The 20036-nt window shown below is 51.6% G+C and overlaps 1 protein-coding gene across 1 annotated transcript in view; it reads left to right on the forward strand.

Annotated features, from left to right (window-relative positions):
• ZNRF3 (zinc and ring finger 3) overlaps window positions 1-20036 on the forward strand; it is a 168406-nt gene that overhangs the window by 138124 nt on the left and 10246 nt on the right. The gene's annotated exons all lie outside the window — the stretch shown is intronic.

Raw genomic sequence — 20036 nt, forward strand, 5'->3', positions numbered from 1 at the left:
AAGAAAAGGCAACACAGCTTGGTTTTTTTTTTTTTTTTACTCTGAACTTGGGCCAAGACTATTGAAGTTACGTACGAATTGTACATTAACTAACTAATGGCAATGATGAGTTAATCTGTAACTTCATCTGTTAGCTGTTAACATGACCCCACCACCACTGCCAAACCTAACCTCCTCCTGACTGTCAGACCCTGCTCTTAGCCACGCTTTCTCCTAAGGCTAAAACTGAGGCAGGGCTGTGGTTCTGAGTCCTGGTTGGTCCCTGCCCTGCACTGTATCTGGGGATAACAGGAGAACAGCAGTGTGTGTTACCCTGTGAGCAGCAGAATGCAGGGGCTGGGCTTCCGTCAACTCGCTCTCTTACAAAGTTGAGTTCTGCAAATGCCCCTCATCCCACAAGCAGCAAACTCAGTGTGTTAGGGAAAAGACTCTTGTTACAAGAAGTACTCACTTTTTTTTTCCAGAGCTATTTATTTGAAAGGTAGAGTTAGAGACAAGGAGAAACACAGAGAGAGATCTTCCCTCTGCTGGTTCACATCCCAGATGCCGCAACAGCCAGGCTGAAGCCAGGAGCCAGGAACTTCATCCAGGTCTTCCACTTGGGTGCAGGGGCTCAACTACTTGGGTCATCTTCTGCACTTTTCCAGGCGCATTGGCAGAGGGCTGGATCGGAAGTAGGATCCCAACATCACAGGAGGAGGCTTTACCGACCACGCCACAACACCGACCCCAGAAGTACTCCTATTAAGAATTATTGAGGGGTCGGCACTGTGGCTCACTTTGTTAATCCTCCGCCTGTGGCACCGGCATCCCTTATGGGCTCCGGGTTCTTGTCCCGGTTGCTCCTCTTCCAGTCCAGCTCTCTGCTGTGGCCCAGGAAGGCAATGGAGGCTTGGGCCCCTGCACCTACATGGGAGACCAGAAGGAAGCACCTGGCTCCTGGCTTCGGATCAGCGTAGTTCCGGCTGTAGCTCGATTTCGGGGGTGAACCAACGGAAGGAAGAACTTTCTGTCTCCCTCTCTTGCTATATAAAATAAAATAAAAAATAAATAAAAAATAAATATTGAATGAATTCAGTTGGCACATTTGGAATTTATACTTCTTTTCAATATTTATTTCATTTATTTGAAAAGCAGAGTTCCAGAGAGAGAGAAGGGAGAGACAGAAAAATCTTCCATCCACTGGTTCACTCCCCAAATGGCTGCAATGCCAAGGCTGTGCCCAGCCAAAGCCAGGCACTTCATCCAGGTCTCACATGTGGGTAGCAGGGGCCTAAGTCTTCCTCTGCTTTTCACAGGCCATTAGCAGGGAGCTGGATTGGAAGCAGAGCAGGTGGAACTAGAACCAGTACCCAAATGGGATGCTGACATGACCAGCAGCGGCTTAACCTGCTGTGCCACATTAATGGCCCCTAAACTTCAAGACTCCATCTCTCTTCTAAGCTAACACAGTACCTGTCCACTAGCAAGTCCTTCAGTGTCAACCTTCCTTTAAATATATTTTGAGAGTTATTTTGGGAATGCTAACCCTGAATTCCCCTAAATTCTAGTTTTCTTCCCCCAAAACAGAAACTTGGACATTACAGAACACAATGGGCAATGAAGAGCTTGCAGGGCAGGGCCGACAGGATGCAGGCCACCCCTGTTGGAACGCCCTCCCCTGCTGCCAGCACACTCTGACTTCAGAGTGGCACTGCTTCCTTTGCAAATCTCGGTAGAGACTCAGATGGGCCACTGTCAAGGTCACTATTGCCTAGGAGACCCCTTTTGTCTCTGGGCGTAAGGACAGCAGTGACTTCAGCCGGTCTGCATGGGCTCCTGGGCTTAGTCTGCTGTCCCACCAGGGCCCATCCAGCAGGAACTCTGACCTCCAAAGGACATGGTCTGTGAGCCCTCTTCTGGATTCTGCCCACTGATCTTCCAAACGCCCCCGCCACCTAGCAGTTTGATTCCTGTAGCCTCAGAAGGATGCCAGCCAGGCCTGCCTGACAGCTGAGTGCTTCTGTAGCCAGTGTTGGCATGTTCCACCGTCGCCCACTTGCTCTCTGGGGTTACGCAGCGCTTGTAGTTTTCGCTGTCACTGCTTAGCCACAAGCCAGACTGCCAAAGTCCTGGATCTCAAAACAAAGCGTAAGCACCCTGGATCATGACCCGGCTCTCTTCCTGTTCTTCTTCTGAGACTTCCCCAACAGGAAAGACTCTGGGTAATTGATAGAGATTATCCCTGATTCCCTTAATGTAACCTTTTTACTCTTTCCTTTTCCTGGGATTAAACTGTTCTTTTGCAAGAAGTCCTTTTCTTAATGACACCGTCATTTACCTATTATTGACCAAAGGAAATGATCCAGCCCAGCTCCACTTTTCTGTGGTTCATAGTCCCGTTAGTCTCTTTCATTGTAATGACTTTTAAAGGCATTAACTGGTTTTTGTTTGGGTAGTTTTTTCTTCTTCTTCAATTTTCTGCACTGTTACAGGCGATCAACCTATACTTTAAAATTAATCTGCTTTCCTGAAACAGTCACTGCCCATGTATTTGTTGTTGGCTATGCGTGTTAGTATTGAGTAGAGGTTTTAGAGCAAGGGCTCCCAGGCAGCGTGCCTATACCCTCGAGGTGTGCGGTTCATGGCGTAGCGAGTTGAGGTCTGGTAGGAAGTGGAGACACGTGGGCTTAGTCAGCAATCCCCGTCCCTCTCTCTCTCTCCTTTTCTCCTGGCTGTCCTGAGATCTTCCTCCCTTTCAGAGTGCTGGCCTTTGGCTGTGCCTGTAGAGTCCCTGGTGAAAATGTAGGACCTCCATGAGAAGAGGAGCTGCTTCTTTTAGGACTAGGGTCCTTGGACACAGTTGTACCTTCATGGTAGACGCTCAAGAAATATTTGCTAAATTAATGAATCCTGAGAGAGGTAGTCGCCAGAAAGCACGTAGCCATGGGGCTGGGCACTGTACTGCACAAGGGCTGAGGAGCCCCTTCCAGAGAAAATAAAATCGCAGATGGTGTTAGTAACAGTCAGTAGACCATAGCGGCTACGTGGATGCTGCGGACTAGGAACCAAACTGTGGCCGTGCCCTGAAGTTTCTGCAGTTAGACTGTAATGCAAAACCAGCAAGCAACCCAAAGCTGCCTTTTGTGAACCTTTCTCCTCCCTGCTTCTTGGTGTGACCACAGGGCCAACCTCTCTGCCAGCACCTTCTGTGTCCAACTCCTGGGCAGCCCTCGCTTCCTCCTCATTCAGGTGACCTGGCTTCCGTGAAGCCCCTCCTGACCACACTAGCTCATGGCATATATCACCCCCTCTCAGCCCCTCCCTTCCAGAGTGGCTTGGAGATCCTTTGAGGTGACTCCACATAGCTGAGCCCTTGATCCGTTCATTCCTGTGGTTGGTCTAGCTCCATTGCTTTAACACTGTGAGCTGCATGCCTTCTACTTTGCACCAATGGGATTGTGAACCTAGGAGTCCCGAGTGCCAGTGACGCCTGCTGTTGCCGCCCCAGCACTTGCAAAGCAGCAGTTGTTGGACCAAGGAAGGCCAGCCTGGTGCCTAGCCTGCTTTCCTCCCTCCCCTTCCGTCATTCTGAAAGTTCTTCATTGAGGGCTAGGGCTGGAATGCGTATGGAAAGAAACATGAGTGTCAGGTTCAACACAGCCTTTGCCTGTTGGCCTGTAGGAGTGTGATCATAGCACTTGTTCTTTGAATTAGACACCAGAATATGGCCTTTATCTGGTTTAACTCATATTGTGTTTCACAGCCTAAGCCATGACATCACCTGCTGCCATCAGTATCCCCTCTCCTGTACCCTAGCCTCCATCACTGAAATTGCTCCGAATGGCAAAGCTGTCATGACTCGCTGCAAAGAAGTAGATCTCAGTCAGGCAAGTTAACACCCAAGTTCTATCCTTGGTGAGTTAGCTCAGAATGTGTTTGAGGGCTTAATTCAAAAAAGCATGTGTTTCATAACGGAAAATGGGACTGGGATTCCCGTGGAATAGAAGACACCCCTCCCCAAGTCAGGAGGGACCCCTGCCATAAATCCCAAAACCTTGGGATAGATGTTTGCACTTGTGCCTACAGCCGTGTCCCACCAGCATTTGTGTGCCTGCTGGGTTCCGGTGCCAAGCTAAAAGCTGGTGACCAAGAGGATGCCTGAAGTAGTAGCTGCCCTGAACATCGTTGCTTGTGAGGGACCCAGACTTCTACTTTGGGGGATAGCTTTCCCTGGACGTCACATAAAGCGCAGTTGGGTTTGAGATGCCACTCAGTGTGCCTGCCTCTCACATCGGGATGCCTGGGGTTTGAGTCCTGGCTCTGCTTCGCATCCCAGCTTCCTGCTAATGCACACCCTGGGGGGCAGCCCGTGACAGCTTAAGAAGCTGAGTCCCTTCCACTAACATGGGAGACCCAGGATTGAGTTTCCAACTCCTGGCTTTATCCTCACCCAGCCCTGGCTGTTGTGGGAAACTGGGAAATGACCCAGCAGATGGAAGATCTCTTTGTCTCTCTGCCTTTCAAAAGAATCAAAAAATTCTTTTTCAAAAAGCACAATTGGTATATTGCCTTGAAAATATTTTTTATCTTTATTAATAGGGCTTAAGTCTGAGCTAGAATAGCCTGAAGTGGTTTCTAGAAAACCAGAAGATTCTCCCAGAAAGGAATTTGAGCATTCTAGGAGTGGAAGAGCCACAGAGCTGATAGGTTGGGTAAAGAAGGGCATTCCCCGTGCACCATCGCTCCCTCTCTGACCTCCTCGGGGTTTGGGTCTTGTCGTTACCCATCTTGGCTGCACCTAAGAACCCATGTGAGGTGCTTGCAAACCTACAGAGGCCGGATCCTCCTCCAGCCTAGCTCCCTTCAAGCAGCCTCCATGGGGGAGTCAGCCCCTGTAGTGTTAGCCAGCTCCTCCCAGACCACTGACCACTTCTGCCTGCCCCGTGCCAGCCCATCGCTTGTCTGAGCTGCGACGTGCCCATGTGTGTATGAAGCAGAACACAGGCACAGCAGCTTCTAGAAGGTAGAGTCACTGAAAGTCTTGAATGCCTGCTGGCCTGCCTGCTGCACCTCCACTCCCTTTCCTGCATAGGCTCAAGGGAAGGACCCAGGACCCAAAGGACATACACACGCAGTGTGTGCTGTGTTCATAGAAGGGAGCTGTGTATAGCATTTGTTCCTAGAGACTTATGATATGCCAGGTCTCTTCTCAATCCTCCAGCAAATGTGAGAGTACGTCCTGTTAGTATCATCCACATCACGCCGTGAGACGGAGCCAAATGGTCATCCTGTGCTCACAGACACAGAGCTGGGAAGGCAAGCCTCGGTGGCAGTGCCAAAAAGAGCCCGTCCATCCTCAGGTCACCTGCAGGCTCCGTCACTCCTCAAGGCCACCTTGGTGGGGTGTCATCAAACTGGCTGCACCCACATAAGAACAGCAGGGCTCAAGGGAGCCTTGTGGCTGCCTTTCTGCAGAGAAAGGGAATTTGGTCCTACTGCTGATATAAATGATTGTGGGGTGGGGTTAAAAGATCATGAGGAGGCCGGCACCGCGGCTCACTAGGCTAATCCTCCGCCTGCAGCATCGGCACACCGGGTTCTAGTCCCGGTCGGGGCACCGGATTCTGTCCCAGTTGCCCCTCTTCCAGGCCAGCTCTCTGCTGTGGCCAGGGAGTGCAGTGGAGGATGGCCCAAGTGCTTGGGTCCTGCACCCGAATGGGAGACCAGGATAAGTACCTGGTTCCTGCCATCAGATCAGCGCAGTGTGCCGGCCGCAGCGCGCCAGCCGCGGCGGCCATTGGAGCGTGAACCAACGGCAAAGGAAGACCTTTCTCTCTGTCTCTCTCTCTCACTGTCCACTCTGCCTGTAAAAAAAAAAAAAAAAAGATCATGAGGACATGTTGTTCTTAAACTCTACCAACAAAAATCACAGATTAAAGGAGTCGCTACAGCAGGGCACGCAGGGAATCATTTTGACATAGCTTGGATTCTTAAAAAGTACAGAGGGTGAAAGCGATACTGTTTGGGAGCTCGCATTGGCCAGAATGGCAATGGACAATCCCACTCGAGAAGTGAAACCGCCTCTGACTAAGCAGGCATGAGCTTCCACGCTGCTACCCTGTACTAACATAGAGGGCAATCTCTCCTCCCGTGTCCCCAGGCAGAGCCAGGTGTAATACCTTGTGTTAGGCAGCTAGGGAAGAACATCCCTCCTTATTTTGCCCACTTTGTGTTGTCTGACTTCTGTAAAAGGACTCTTAGAGATGAAGCTCGGGTAAGATCCAAGCTGGCTGGATGCCCTCGTGGGCCTGGAAAACCTTCCCAGCTACTGGCGTTTCAAAAGGTTCAGTGCTCCGATTTCCCTATGTGCACACATCTCCATCATCCCTGGTTTCAGAAACTCCCGGGTAGGCCGGCGCCGCGGCTCAGTAGGCTAATCCTCCGCCTTGCGGCGCCGGCACACCCGGTTCTAGTCCCGGTCGGGGCACCGGTCCTGTCCCGGCTGCCCCTCTTCCAGGCCAGCTCTCTGCTGTGGCCAGGGAGTGCAGTGGAGGATGGCCCAAGTGCTTGGGCCCTGCACCCCATGGGAGACCAGGAGAAGCTCCTGGCTTCAGATCAGCGCGGTGCACTGGGCCATTGGAGGGTGAACCAACGGTAAAGGAAGACCTTTCTCTCTCTCTCTCTCTCTCTCTCTCTCTCACTGTCCACTCTGCCTGTCAAAAAAAAAAAAAAGAAAAGAAACTCCCGGTTGAATGTGAGTATTGTTCTGGCCTGGGATTAGAGAGAGAGGCCTTGGTCAAGTGTCAGCTCTCTACTTGGTGGCTGAGCGACCATGGGCGAGGAAGGTAGCCTTTGGGCCCTCAGCAGTAAAATGGGGATCAACAACACTTCTCTTGCCGAGTTGCAGATCCAGAACCACTTGAAAGCACCCGGTGCCTCGCCTGGTCCATTAATAGGTACTTCCCTCTTCCCTCTTGCAGCATCATGCTCTGGCCAGCGCAGCCCGTGACTGACAGGGGCCAGGGGCAGGACTGCTTTAAGGGTCCTGCTCCTTCTTTTTAAAGATTTCTTTATTAATTTGAAAGGCTGAATTAGAGAGAGCTCTTCCATCTGCTGATTCACTCCCCCAGATGGCTGCAACAGCCAAAGCTGGACCAGGCCGAAGCCAGGACCCTGGAACTCCATCAGGTTCTTCCACGCAGGTGGCAGAGACCTAAATACTTGAACCATCTTCTGCTGCTTTCCCAGGCGCGTTAGCAGGGAGCTGGTTAGGAAGTGGAACAGCCAGGACTCCAGCCATCACACACATGGGATGCTGGAGTCACGGGCAGTGGCCCTGAGGTCCTGATTCTAAAGCTTTGGCCACAGAGCGAGGAGTCCAAGGGGGAAGCCCCCTTACAAACCATTCTCGGGACCCACAACTCCCCAAGATGACCCTGCGCTGGCTTCCAAGCCCCTTTTCCAGGCCGCCTTTTGCAGACTGCACACTTCTGTCTTCCCAGAATGGGGAGCTGGAGCGAAAGCTTGGAGGCCAGGGTGTCCACCACACGTGTCTAAGCTCTGTCCAAGTGCAGGGTGGGCTAGGGGTCAGCCGTCTCCACTCTGACGTGCTCTGGTGACAGACTCCACAGAGTTCAACAAGTCTGACTTTCAGGTCTTTATGGAGGTCTCACTGTCAAGTTAGAAGGGTAGGCTGTGAGAGTATTCCCAAAAGTTCATGAAAAAATTAAATTAAAAGGTAAACTTTAGTTTGGTGCAAAAAATTTGAAATCCATGCCATTTTTTCATAATCTGTATTTTCCATGAATTTGTAAGACACACCCCCCCATCTTATTTAGTGGTTTTTCAACTTCTGTCCATCCCAACCCCCACAAATGTCAGGAGCTGGCCTGCCTCAGCATGCACAAATTCCTTCACCCAGATTACCATCCTCTTAATAAAAACAAGAAACTTGTCTAATCAAAATAATCCCTTGTTTCTTCAGTCAGTTTACCACTGGATTCAGGAATTCTCAGGCATCTTCCTTTGCCTCGTCTAAAGTGCTGTATGTGTGTGTGTGTGTGGGGGGGGTGCTGCTTAATGACTTCTGGGCCCACCCAGTCCCCATGAATCAGGAGCGGGCTCAGGAATGTGCCCTGGCCAGTCACGCTGGAGGCCGCCTCCTGTACTTTTGAGTTAGATCAGTGGTTCTCAGCCCTACGTGAACTTTTAAAGTAACCGGGAGACTTTTGCTGTAGGACGTCCCATCCTTAGGGGGCGGGGCCCAGGCGTGGTTGGTTGCTATTGAAAATCTCCCCAGTGGACCACCGCTGAGAGCCAAGCCCACCTCCACCTCAGCAGCAAAGTGGGCTGGCTGCAGAGTCTTCAGCGTGAGCCCGATTCTGCCACCTAATTAACACTTGTTTATATTAATTAGTCACCATATGCATAGAAGGGGGTGGTCCTTTTTGAAGTTTCCAGTCGCTGACTTTATAAGATCTGGCCCGAAGTGAGGCTTCTGGGATCTCAACCCGAGATAATGGCTTCCAAGTCTTCCCCAGCTGCAGCCGCTTCCCCATCACATCCTCCGCCCTGCGGTATGGATGGGACCGTGAGGGTGTGGAGACGGGCTCTCCTGGGTTTGATGCTCCTTGTCCAAGGTGTTACAACAAAGAGGAGCATTGTGTTTCTTGGAACCAGTCTGAACGTCTGTGTTTGAGATTAAGATCTAGGGAAATGCGTTTCCGCTCGACACCCAGTAGTTTCTGGTTGTGAAAAGGGTACCAACCTGTGCCACGGCGCCGTGACAGGGCCGCGGACTCCAGCCTCTTCTGTCGGTTCCTTTAATTAGGAGAAATTAAGTGGGACTGCTACATATTTTGAGAATAAATAACACTGTTTAAACTTAGGCAGCCTTAACCACTAACTTAACCGCTGAGTGCTCGCTGCTACATGTCTCCTAAATAGATCAGCATAATCTTAGCCAGGACTTAAAATGCATCATCTTCGTTCCGGAGCTCAGAACCTGCAGCCGACGGGAGCCTTTGGAGGCTTAATGACTTTAATTATGGCGAGAAATATCTTCTCCCGGTGGGGAGGGGCGCGGCTGGCGGAGCGAGCGAAGGAGGGGAGGGCCGGATGGGGGCCTGCCTCCAAAGGCCAGCCTGCTGGGGGCGGGGCTGCATGAAGTAGCAGGGCTGGGGGAGAAGAGGGACCCTGGCTTGGGAGGAGCTGGGAGGCAGGGGGTAGAAAGGGAGGGGCACAGGGAAGGAGGGACGGGGAGGGGGGGCAGCCGCCAGGGGGAGCTGGGGGTGGGGGGGCTTGGCCGGAGGGCCTCAGAGTTCTGAGCTGTGTTTGTGGCTGTGTTGCTTTGATCTCCTGCCAGGGAAACCTGGAAGGTCAGGCCGGGCTGCAGCCAAGCCCTGGAGCGAGGAGCCGGGTGGAGCGGGCAGCGCTGCACCATGCACCCTCCCCTGGGCAGTGAGCCACCCAGGCCTCCCCCCAACACCCCTCTTTACCTCTTTGTGGTGGCCGTTTGAGGCAAGGGATTGAAAGCTTCCAGTCGCAACAGTAAAGCAGCCCAGTGCCCTTGCAGACTTAGTGAAATCACACTTGGACATGCAGCAGATAATTTACAAGAAACTAGGTGGCTTTTTTTTTTTTTAACAGCCTTTCTCCACCTACCCCAGCTCCTGACACACATTCCCCCCCCCCCCAGCGCCAATTCCCCCAGGAGCAGCAGGTGATCGCTCTGTGTGAGGCTGCAGTTTGCCTCCCCACTTCTAACACCACCACCCCCGCCTTCTTGGCACCAGGATTTTCTCCCTGGTTACCCATGTGCTCTGGTGTGTGACCTCATTTCCTGTGGAATGAAAGGTTTCTGTCGGAAAACAGGGCCCTCCGTGAGACAGGCCTTTGCGAGCCCCCTTGCCTGGCAAGAGTGTCCCGTGTCGTGCGGTGACTCATGCTTCAGGGAACAGCAGCTGACCAGAGTGTTCAAGAGCCTGGTGCCTGGGTGGCCACTACTAAGTGAGAAACTTAGGGAGGAGGAAAGGAAAAAGTGAGGAGCGAGGGTTTAAAATCCACTTAGCGGCCTCCAGAGGAAGGGGCATAAAAGGCCCCTGCGAGCCCCTGGTGTTTGCACTGGGGTAGGACCTGCCAGGAGAGACCCGTGGGCGTCGGGCGTGGCTGTTCCCCCGGGGACTGGCCACTCTGTTGGTCTCCATTGGTGTCACTGGCCCCCCGCCCCTCCCTGACCACAGGAGCAGGCTGGGCCACAGCAACAGAGGCAGAGCTTGTTGTCCCCTTGCATTTCTGTGGGCTCACGCCTTAGGTGCTTTGGTCTCCCGCCACCCCCAAGTGAGGTCATCATTGGGTTTTGGGAGTTTTGAAGCCATGTGGGATCTGCTGCCAGTCCTCCCCTGAGAGCCAAGCTCCAGGTCTTTGCCCCAGGCTGGAAGGGCAGGCCAAGGTCCACACTTTCCCGGGCAGAGACCCACTTGGTATGGCCACATGGCTCCACAGGTTGCAGGCGGGAGAAAAGCCAGGGTCCACTGGTGATGGCTGGAGGGAGCAGGAAAAATCCATGCCTGGTACCATCTGAGCCTGGGGCCCGGGGTAGTCACTTGGCTTTGCCGTGGGGGAAGTTCACAGTCCTCCAGAGAGGACAAGGAGCCAATGCTGCAAGGGTACAGCCTTGTTTTCCAAGAGCTTTGACATCCAGAGATGAGCACGCAGCCTGGTAAAACAATCCACAACAAGGCAGGGCCACTATGAGTGCCTGGGCTTGAGCCTGGCCAGAGACGTAATGCCTGCCCGCTTAAGAATCAACCACCGGAGCCGGCGCCGTGGCTCACTAGGCTAATCCTCCACCTTGCGGCGCCGGCACACCGGGTTCTAGACCCGGCTGGGGCGCCGGATTCTGTCCCGGTTGCCCCTCTTCCAGGCCAGCTCTCTGCTATGGCCAGGGAGTGCAGTGGAGGATGGCCCAGGTGCTTGGGCCCTGCACCCCATGGGAGACCAGGAAAAAAGCACCTGGACCCTGGCTCCTGCCATCGGATCAGCGCGGTGCGCCGGCTGCAGCGGCGGCCATTGGAGGGTGAACCAACGGCAAAGGAAGACCTTTCTCTCTGTCTCTCTCTCTCACTGTCCACTCTGCCTGTCAAAAAAAAAAAAAAAAAAAAAAAAAAGAATCAACCACCGAAGACCCAGCCGCAAACACAGCAGAAGTGCCGCAGTTAGTAAGAAACCAGGTACTGAAACACTGGAGGGCGAGAACTACTTAATTCCGAGAAGATCTAGTAGAGAACAGACCTTTCTCAGTGTAAGAGTCAAAGGAACCCGGAGGGAGCAGCAGGTGGCCAGGACTGAGCCACCATCCGTGTTCTCGGTAGCAGGGCCCAGTGTGCCCCATGTAGACCCCTAGGGCAAAAACTGATCCTTTTTCATTTCGCTGCAAACATATCTTGGCCATTTACCTTGTGCCAGCCCTTTTGCTGGATTCTGGGAATTCAGCAGGAAAGCCAACACACTGGCTGCTTTCAAGTGAGGGAAGCGTTTTAAGGAACTGTTCCAGGGTGCCGTGCAGTGCAGCAATAAGGCCGCAGGGAATCCCAACTGTCAGAGGAGTAACACCGGTACCTGAGCCCAGTGAGAAACGGAAGATGTGAAGATGAGCCAGTAGGGGGCGGTGTTGCGCATGCTTCGGTGGAGAAGAATCCAGAGAACGGATAGCCCGGTGTAGGTTAGGCTGGGGGCTGAGGTGTTCAGTCTGGAAGTGATCTGCCGGCCAGGGGTGGGGGTGTCAGATCTTAGCCTAAGAGCAGATCCTTCTGTTGCTGTGTGGAGTCCCCAGGAGCACATGGGCTGGGCTGGGCTGGGCTGGGGAGTCCCCAGGGAGGAATACTTTGACGCACAAGGTGACAGGGTGACAGCTATGGGGATGGGGCCAGCGCTGTGGTGCAGCGGGTTAACACCCTGGCCCGCAGTGCCAGCATCCCACACGGGCGCTGGTTCGAGACCTGGCTGCTCTACTTCCGATCCAGCTCTCTGCTATGGCCTGGGAAAGCAGAAGATGGCCCAAATCCTTGGGCTCCTGCACCCATGTGGGAGACCCGGAGGAAGCTCCTGGCTCCTTGCTTCAGATCAGCGCAGCTCTGGCCATTGCAGCAAATTGGGGAGTGAACCAGCAGATGAAGGACCTCTCTCTCTCCCTCTCTCTGCCTCTCTTCTCTCTGTAACTCTGACTTTCAAATAAATAAAATCTTTAAAAAAAAAAAAAAGAAAAGAAAAGCAGTGGATGGATTTGGTAAACAGAATCAGCACAACTTGGAAAACAGTTGAGTAGAAGGGGGAGGGGCAAAGGACTGCAGTACTGGGGTCCGGCATTGTGGCGGCGCTGGCATCCCATATGAGCGCTGGTTTGAGTCCCGGCTGCTGTACTTCCGATCCAGCTCCCTGCTAATGCACCTGGGAGAGCAGCAGGAGATGGCCCAGGTGTTTGGGAGACCAGATGGGAAAGACTCAGATGGAGTTCCTGGCTCCTGGCTTCTGCCTTGCCCAGCCCTGGCTGTTGGGGCCATTTGGGGAGTGAACAGCGGATGGAAGCTCGCTCTCTCTGGTGTTGCCCACCACCACCACTCTGCCTCCCAAATAAATAAATTAAATCTTTAAGTAAATAGAAAGGCTACAAGTTTGACTCAGTCTCTCTGCAAGGAACTGAGGTCAGCTCCTAGAGGAAGGATCCCAAAGTTGTAAGAGTAAATATTGCTTAGGCCGGTGCCGCGGCTCACTAGGCTAATCCTCCGCCTTGCGGCGCCGGCACACCGGGTTCTAGTCCCAGTCGGGGCGCCGGATTCTGTCCGGGTTGCCCCTCTTCCAGGCCAGCTCTCTGCTGTGGCCAGGGAGTGCAGAGGAGGATGGCCCAAGTGCTTGGGCCTTGCACCCATGGGAGACCAGGAGAAGCAGCGTGCTGGCCGCGGCGGCCATTGGAGGGTGAACCAACGGCAAAAGGAAGACCTTTCTCTCTGTCTCTCTCTCTCTCACTGTCCACTCTGCCTGTTAAAAAAAAAAAAAAAAGTAAATATTGCTTGAAGGGTAGGGCCGTGGCAAGACCCCATGCGCCATCAGCCTGATCAAGAAGTGACCCCAGATACCTGGGTCAGTGTGCTCTGCTCTGGGAGTAGCTGCACAGGTAACGTGGGGATCCAAGCTGAAGCAGAATCTTGATGCCAAGTCATGGGAACCAAGCCCTGGGACCCCGCCATTCTCCACAGTCACAGTTCCTGCCCCCGGGGTCAAGCTCCCACGGGTGAGTGTATCCCAGGAGAGCACCAGCTGACCAGTCACTTGGGTAAGAACAGAAGTCCTCCGCGTCCTCCTCCCGCGGGACAGTGGCAAGTGTGTTCCTGCAGATGCTTCCGGAAGGTCCGGGATGGTATCTACTTCCCTGGGACGCCGGCACACAGTTGGTTGTCAGATGGAACTTGCATAATGAAATGTCTTCCTGCCAGTAACTGTCCCATGTAAATTGCAAGTGTGCATATTGTTTAGTGATTGGTTTTTCTGATTAAAATGTAGATCTTCCACCACATCCTGTAGTTTCATACCTGTGAGAGGGAGGAGAGGAACAAGTTAAAGGGATGAAACTGCTCACACCTTGGCAAACTGACCACCATGGGGTATTGGGCCCCGAGACCCCCTCCTTAAAGAGAGGGTTACAGGACAAAATAAATAAAAACAATTCTGTATCCAAAAAAGTTTGGGATGCAGGATAGATGATAGACGGATAGACAGACAGATGGAAGCTTCTACCATGTGAATGTGCTCTGTACATCATAACCCTAGAATATGCAGCACTTCTCAAAAGAGACTGACCACGCTCTCTTACATGCGCTTTGGGAAATGCCACTATAGAGACATGAGATACGTGATCCCACGGTCTTAATTTCTTACCCATTTGCTTTTGCAACCAAACTCCCCAGCCGCGTCACAGAGGTCCGTGCCAGCCTTGCGGAGGCTCAGAGGACCAGGCTCTGTGACTCCACAGCTCTGCTTGCTGAGCCCTGCTGTTTGTGTGTCCCCAGGGCTTAGCACACGGAGTAACTGACTAATGACTACTGTTGGACAGCTAAATTAATAAATGGCAATACAAATGGAATTAAACCCTGTCCGCGCCTACTGTGTTAATTAGTTGAATATGGACCGTGCCCAAGGCAATCTGCTTTGTTAGGCTTTATGGGGTGTACAAATGTGGTCGGGAAGATCTACCTCCTTGAAGTCTCTCTTAGACTCCGGAGATGTGTGCCTGCAACCCAGGTGACGTGTTTATGGGTAGGACATGGATATCTATAGACTGAGCAGGGCCACTCGCGGCTATTAAGGTCAGAGGCCGCCAGCATGTGAATACGAGGACATGCAGGTAGCGCACCACGCCTGTGGAGCGGCGTCCAGTAAGCCCTGGGAACAACCCATGCTGTGGCTGCCAGGGAGGAAGGACGTTTTTGCACAGAAGCACTTACAATTCTGTTGAGTTAAGGGGAAAAGTAGAGGATACACCAGTCTACATCCAGTGTGTTTTAAATATTTGGCTATGTGTGTAATGCATATGCATATTATTTTTGCTATATGGGCTAAAAAAATGAAAAGATATAAACCTTGCTGTTAAGTTAAAAAGCTGGGATGATGAAGGTGGCAGATGAGTTATTGTCTGCTTTCAATTTTGAAACTACTTTAAATGCTTTCACATCTAGACGTTTTACTCTTCTGCAAGCCAAACACATTCAAGATAATCATAGTTTTAGGGAAAACGTATTTCCCCCCAAAAGTGGTAGCAACAAGAGGCGATCCTAAGAGCTGTGGGAGCTCAGAGAAACAGAAGACATCCTCTGGCTAAGAAGCAGCAGTGTGTTCATGGAAGGGGTCGCACATGAACTTGACCCTGAGGATCAGCAGGGTGGGGGGATGAACTCATCTGGAGTATCTCCTGCACATGAAGCATCATTCTCCTAAGGAGAGTCATCCTCAGACAGACTTACTTCTCCCTCCCTGCCAGCTCACCAACAGGCCACCTTACCCAGAAGTGAACTCTGTTGACAAATTTGTCTTGTATTATCTGTGCATCCTAGCCTGTTGTTAATGCAGAGTTGGTGTGTTAGTTAATTTGGATGCAGATAAACAGTCATCAGTGCACAATTAGGTAGGTATACAAGGAGAGGCATTAAAATCATGTGGTTTGTGTTGGGATTTTTTTTTTTTTTTTGACAGAGTGGACAGTGAGAGAGAGAGACAGAGAGAAAGGTCCTCCTTTTTCTGTTGGTTTACCCCCCAATGGCCGCTGCGGCCGGTGCTGATCCGAAGCCAGGAGCCAGCTGCTTCTCCTGGTCTCCCATGCGGGTGCAGGGCCCAAGCACTTGGGCCATCCTCCACTGCCTTCCCGGGCCACAGCAGAGAGCTGGACAGAAGGAGGAGCAAACAGGACAGAACCGGTGCCCCGACCGGAACTAGAACCCGGGGTGCCGGCGCCACAGACGGAGGATTAGCCTATTGAGCCACGGCGCCAGCGACATCTCTGTCTTAAGGATATTGGATATAAAAAGCCAAGATTTAGTCAACATATTATGAAGTGTTATTATTAACAATTATATTAATTAATCATTAACATATCAAATATGAGTGAGAAGATTAAAGCAGATTAAGGAACATATATCACAGCTATTAAAAATATTTACCGGGGCAGGGTCAGCATTGTGGGGCTAGCAGGTTAAGCTGCAGCTCGCAATGTGGCATCCCATGTTGGAGCACAGGTTCAAGTCCTGGCTGCTCTAACTCTCTGCTAATGCTCCTGGGAAAGCAGTGAAAGATGGCCCAAGTGCCTGGGTCCCTGCCACCCACATGGGAGACCCAGATGGAGTTCTGGGTTCCTGGTTTCAGCCTGGCCCAGCCCCGGCTGTTGTGGCTATTTGGAGAGTAGACTAGCTGATGGAAGTGCTCTCTCTCTCTCATTCTGCCTCTCAAGTGATGTAAAAATAAATCTCAGAAAGATATTTACAGGGGCAGGCATTTAGCCTAGAGGTTAAGGTGCCCATGTGCCATACTGGAATGCCTGAGTTCAGCACCCAGTTTCAACCCCTGACTCCAGCATCCTGCTACTTCAAACCCTGGGAGGCAGTGGTGCTGGTTCAGATGGCTGGGTTCGTACTACCCACGCAGGAAAGCTGGATTGAATTTCTGTCTCCTGGCTTTGGCTCAGTCTATTTGTGGGCATTTGGGAATGGACCAGTGGATGGGAGCACTCTCGATCACGCTCTCTCTCTCTCTCTCTCTGCCTCATAGCTTAAAAAAAAAGTTAATTAAATATTTACAAAAGATTTTTAGTAACTTGTTGGAAATAAGTAAAAAGGAGAATATGGGCACAGGCATTGTAGCACCGCCAGTTGAGCCATTGCTTGTACCACCTACATCCCGTATCAGAGGGTCAATTGAGTCCCAGCTGTTCCACTTCTGATACAGCCCCCTGTTAATGCATCCTGGTAGGAAGCAGATGATGGCTCAAGTCCTCGAGCCCCTGCCACCCATGTGGGAGTCCCAGATAGAGTTCTAACTGCCTGGCGCTGAGCTGGCCCAGCCTTAGCTGTTATGGGCATTTGGAAAGAGAACCAGCAGATGGAAGATCTCTCTCTCTCTCTCTCTCTCTCTCTCTCTCTCTCTCTCTCTCTCATTCTGACTTCCAACTAGATGAAAATAAACATTAAAAAAAAAAAAAAACAGAAAATGCAGTTGTATTCAATAGAGGCAAAGGGGCAGCTGCTGCTAGGAAGGCTTCGTGTGTCAGAACTCCATCGAAGGCTGAAGACATGTGCCTCCATATTAACTCTAATAGTCCCAACTTCCTTGCTTATCCTGTGGTCAGGAATTTGGGACAAGAGGATTTTCCATCACATTTCGGGTTGTTTCCTATTAGGATGGCATTTCGTCAGCATTTTCCTACAATACAGGCTGGACACTGGGGACACCACGTTCAAGTGCTTGCTTGAGAACAGGTGAAAATGCCTACAGGCCACCTCGGCCACAGTTGAAAACACAGAGCCTGTGCCCCAGAAGCTCGGGCAGTAAGTCCAGGGGTGAGTCTGAGCCCACACCCGGGACCATGCCAGGTCTACTCCTGAGTGGGTTTCCTGGCAAGGGCTTTATGTCTCACTCCTGCAGAGGGAGGGAGGGGACCGTTCCCATCAGAATGCCCCGTGTGCACTGGCACACAGTAGCTGCAGTCATGTGGCAGAAGTACTTCTTCACACAAAGCCACAGCCATGGTCAGGAAGCATTGTCCTTTCACCAGCAAAAACCCTGGAGTCTGGTCCCAGGCAGGCTTGTTTTCATTTGTAATGAACGTTTTAGACTGTAGGGGTGTGACAAGTGCCAACTGCAGCAAGATCCTGTCTTCTAAGGGTGGAAATTTTGTGTTTTGCAGAGCATATTTGTATGTGCACACAGTGTTTGCCCTTGTGCTACCTGTCTCGGGGTCCTGCACCCCCAGAACAATAACTAAAGGCCCACGACACACTTTTATTCTACATTCTGCAGCCAGGCTCCGGCCACCTGCTGACTGGGGCGGCCAAGCGCTCAGGGATGTGGTGTCTCTGTGGCCAGGGATGAGGCGATGGGCGTGCAGGGCTCAGCAAAGCAGGAACTGTGGCTGCTTTCAAGAGGCTCTGCCAAGACCTGCACCTCTTTCCTGCTGTCCCACCCTTCTCTTGCCCTTGCGTCGGCTCCGGTCTGTGCACAGTTTTTGGGGGTAACTAAACTCCAGCTGCAGCCCGGTGCACCAGTGATCTTCATGTAGCCACATCCATCAGACTGCAGCTTTCCCATCCTTCCATGGGAAAAGCCTTACCTGGAGTTTTAGACACAGCACGTGTGACTTCATAAAGACAGGGTTTCTGGTGGTCGCAACACTGGTCATCTTGGGGCCACCATTGTACAGTGGGTGAAGCTGCTGCCTACAACACGGGCATCCCGTGTCGGAGCACTGCTTTGAGTCCTGGCTGCTCCATTTCCAATCCAGCTCCCTGCTAATGCGCCCAGAAAGGCCACAGAAGGTGGCCTAAGTGGTCGGGTCCCTGCCACGCACGTGAAAGACCCAGGTGACGCTCCTGGCTCCTGGCTTTGGCCTGACCCAGCTCCAGCTGTGGTGGCAATTTGGGGAGTGAACTTACAGATGGAAGATTTTTCTTTGTCATTCTATCTTAAAAAAAAAGAAAAGAAAAGAAAAGAAAAGAAAAGAAAAGAAAAGAAAAGAAAAAGCCCTAATCATTTAACTAGGGCTTAGCTTCGTTTAGAAAATTAATATTCTGGCCCATGCTTCACTAAGTTAGACAGTAAATCAAGGAATTAGCTTCATTGTTTTTTTAACCTGAAGATATGGGACAGGAGGGAAAGTTTGACCAAGAATTGCTGTGTGTTTTTTAAATTTGCTTTGAGAACAGTATAAAAAGAATACCACTTTCTAAATGTGCACTATTCACAGCCTATCAAGTCCTAAGACAGCTCTGGTTTTGTTTTTCTTTTTTTTTTTTTTTTTTTTTTTTTAAGATTTATTTTATCTACTTGAGAGGCAGAGTTACAGACAGACAGAGGGAGAGATAGAGAAGTCTTCCATCTGCTGGTTCACTCCCCAAATGGCCACAACCATCAGGGTTGGACCAGGCCAAAGCTAGGACCAGTAGCTTCATCTGGATCTGCCATGTGGGTGGCAGGAGCCCAAGCATTTGGACCATCTTCCACTGCTTTTCCAAGCTCATTAGCAGGGAGCTGGGTTGGTAGGGGAACAGCAGGGTCTCAAACCAGCACTCCAACATGGGTTGCCAGCACTGCAGGCAGTGGCTCAGCCCCTGCTCCACAACACTGGCCCCCAGGCCAGCTCTTGATCAATTCCTGCGTTGACTCCCCTCCTGCCCAATCCTGGTATGTACAGAAAATACAGACTTACCTCAATACCAGCTTACATTAAATGCAATAATTAAAATAAAGCCACTGTGAGAATTAAGAGTTTTCTCAAACGCTCTCTCTCTCCTCTCCCTCTTTCTGTAACTCTTTCATTTTTTTTTAAAGATTTATTTATTTATTTGAAAGTCAGAGTTACAAAGAGAGAGAAGGAGAGACAGAGAGGTCTTCCTCTCTGGTTCACTCCCCAATTGGTTGCAACTGTGCCGATCTGAAGCCAGGAGCCAGGAGCTTCTTCCCAGTCTCCCACAGGGGTGCAGAGACCCAAGGACCTGGGCCATCTTCTACTGCTTTCCCAGGCCATAGCAGAGAGCTGGATCAGAAGTGGAGCAGCCGGGTCTCGAACCGGCGCCCATATGGGATGCTGGTGGTGCAGGCCAGGGCATTAACCCGCTGTGCCACAGTGCCGGCCCCGCTCTGGCTTTCAAATAAATAAGTCTTTAAACAGCAACAACAACAAAGATCTGAGCGTACGTTCCCCATGGGAGCTGCTGGATGTGCCTGATCCTGGAATGGAAGCCAAAGGAAGGAACGAGAGCTCCTAAATCTGCCCTGGATTGCTGCTCCTCGGGGCTATTGTGCACTCAGGTGCCACCTGCACATCGCAAGCACCTCCCCCCTGTTAACTCGGGACAGCAGCAGAGCTAGGAACCCCTGCTAGGATTCCCTCCGGACCCCTAAGAGCACGCCACTGATCAAACAGGATGGGGCGGGCCGTCCGCAGAGACTCGATTCAGAAAGTCCTCTGCTGGATAGAACAGGTTGTGCAGCGCAGCCTGCAGGAGATTCAGCCGAGCTGGTTTTGTTGAAAAGCTGTGGGATGATGCTGCCCTCTAGTGGGCGAGCAGAGCCATTGGTCTTGCCGCGTTGCTGTTAATGCTGCTGTCTTAGGTGGAGTCAATGTAGGGGGGTTTTTCCTGTAGAAGGAATTTGGATTTTCTTCTCTGTCAAACCCTCTGGCTTTGTCAAACCCTACTGACTCTGTTGGCCTCTGACCTTGGCCATCATTTGTCCATGTTAAAGAAGGGTAGTTTTCCTGTTCCTCACCTGCACGCAAATGCGCGCGCACGCACACA

The sequence above is a fragment of the Oryctolagus cuniculus genome, chromosome 21 (assembly GCF_051225735.1).
Source record: "Oryctolagus cuniculus isolate XC-2025 breed Fujian yellow rabbit chromosome 21, ASM5122573v1, whole genome shotgun sequence".
NCBI lineage: Eukaryota > Metazoa > Chordata > Mammalia > Lagomorpha > Leporidae > Oryctolagus > Oryctolagus cuniculus.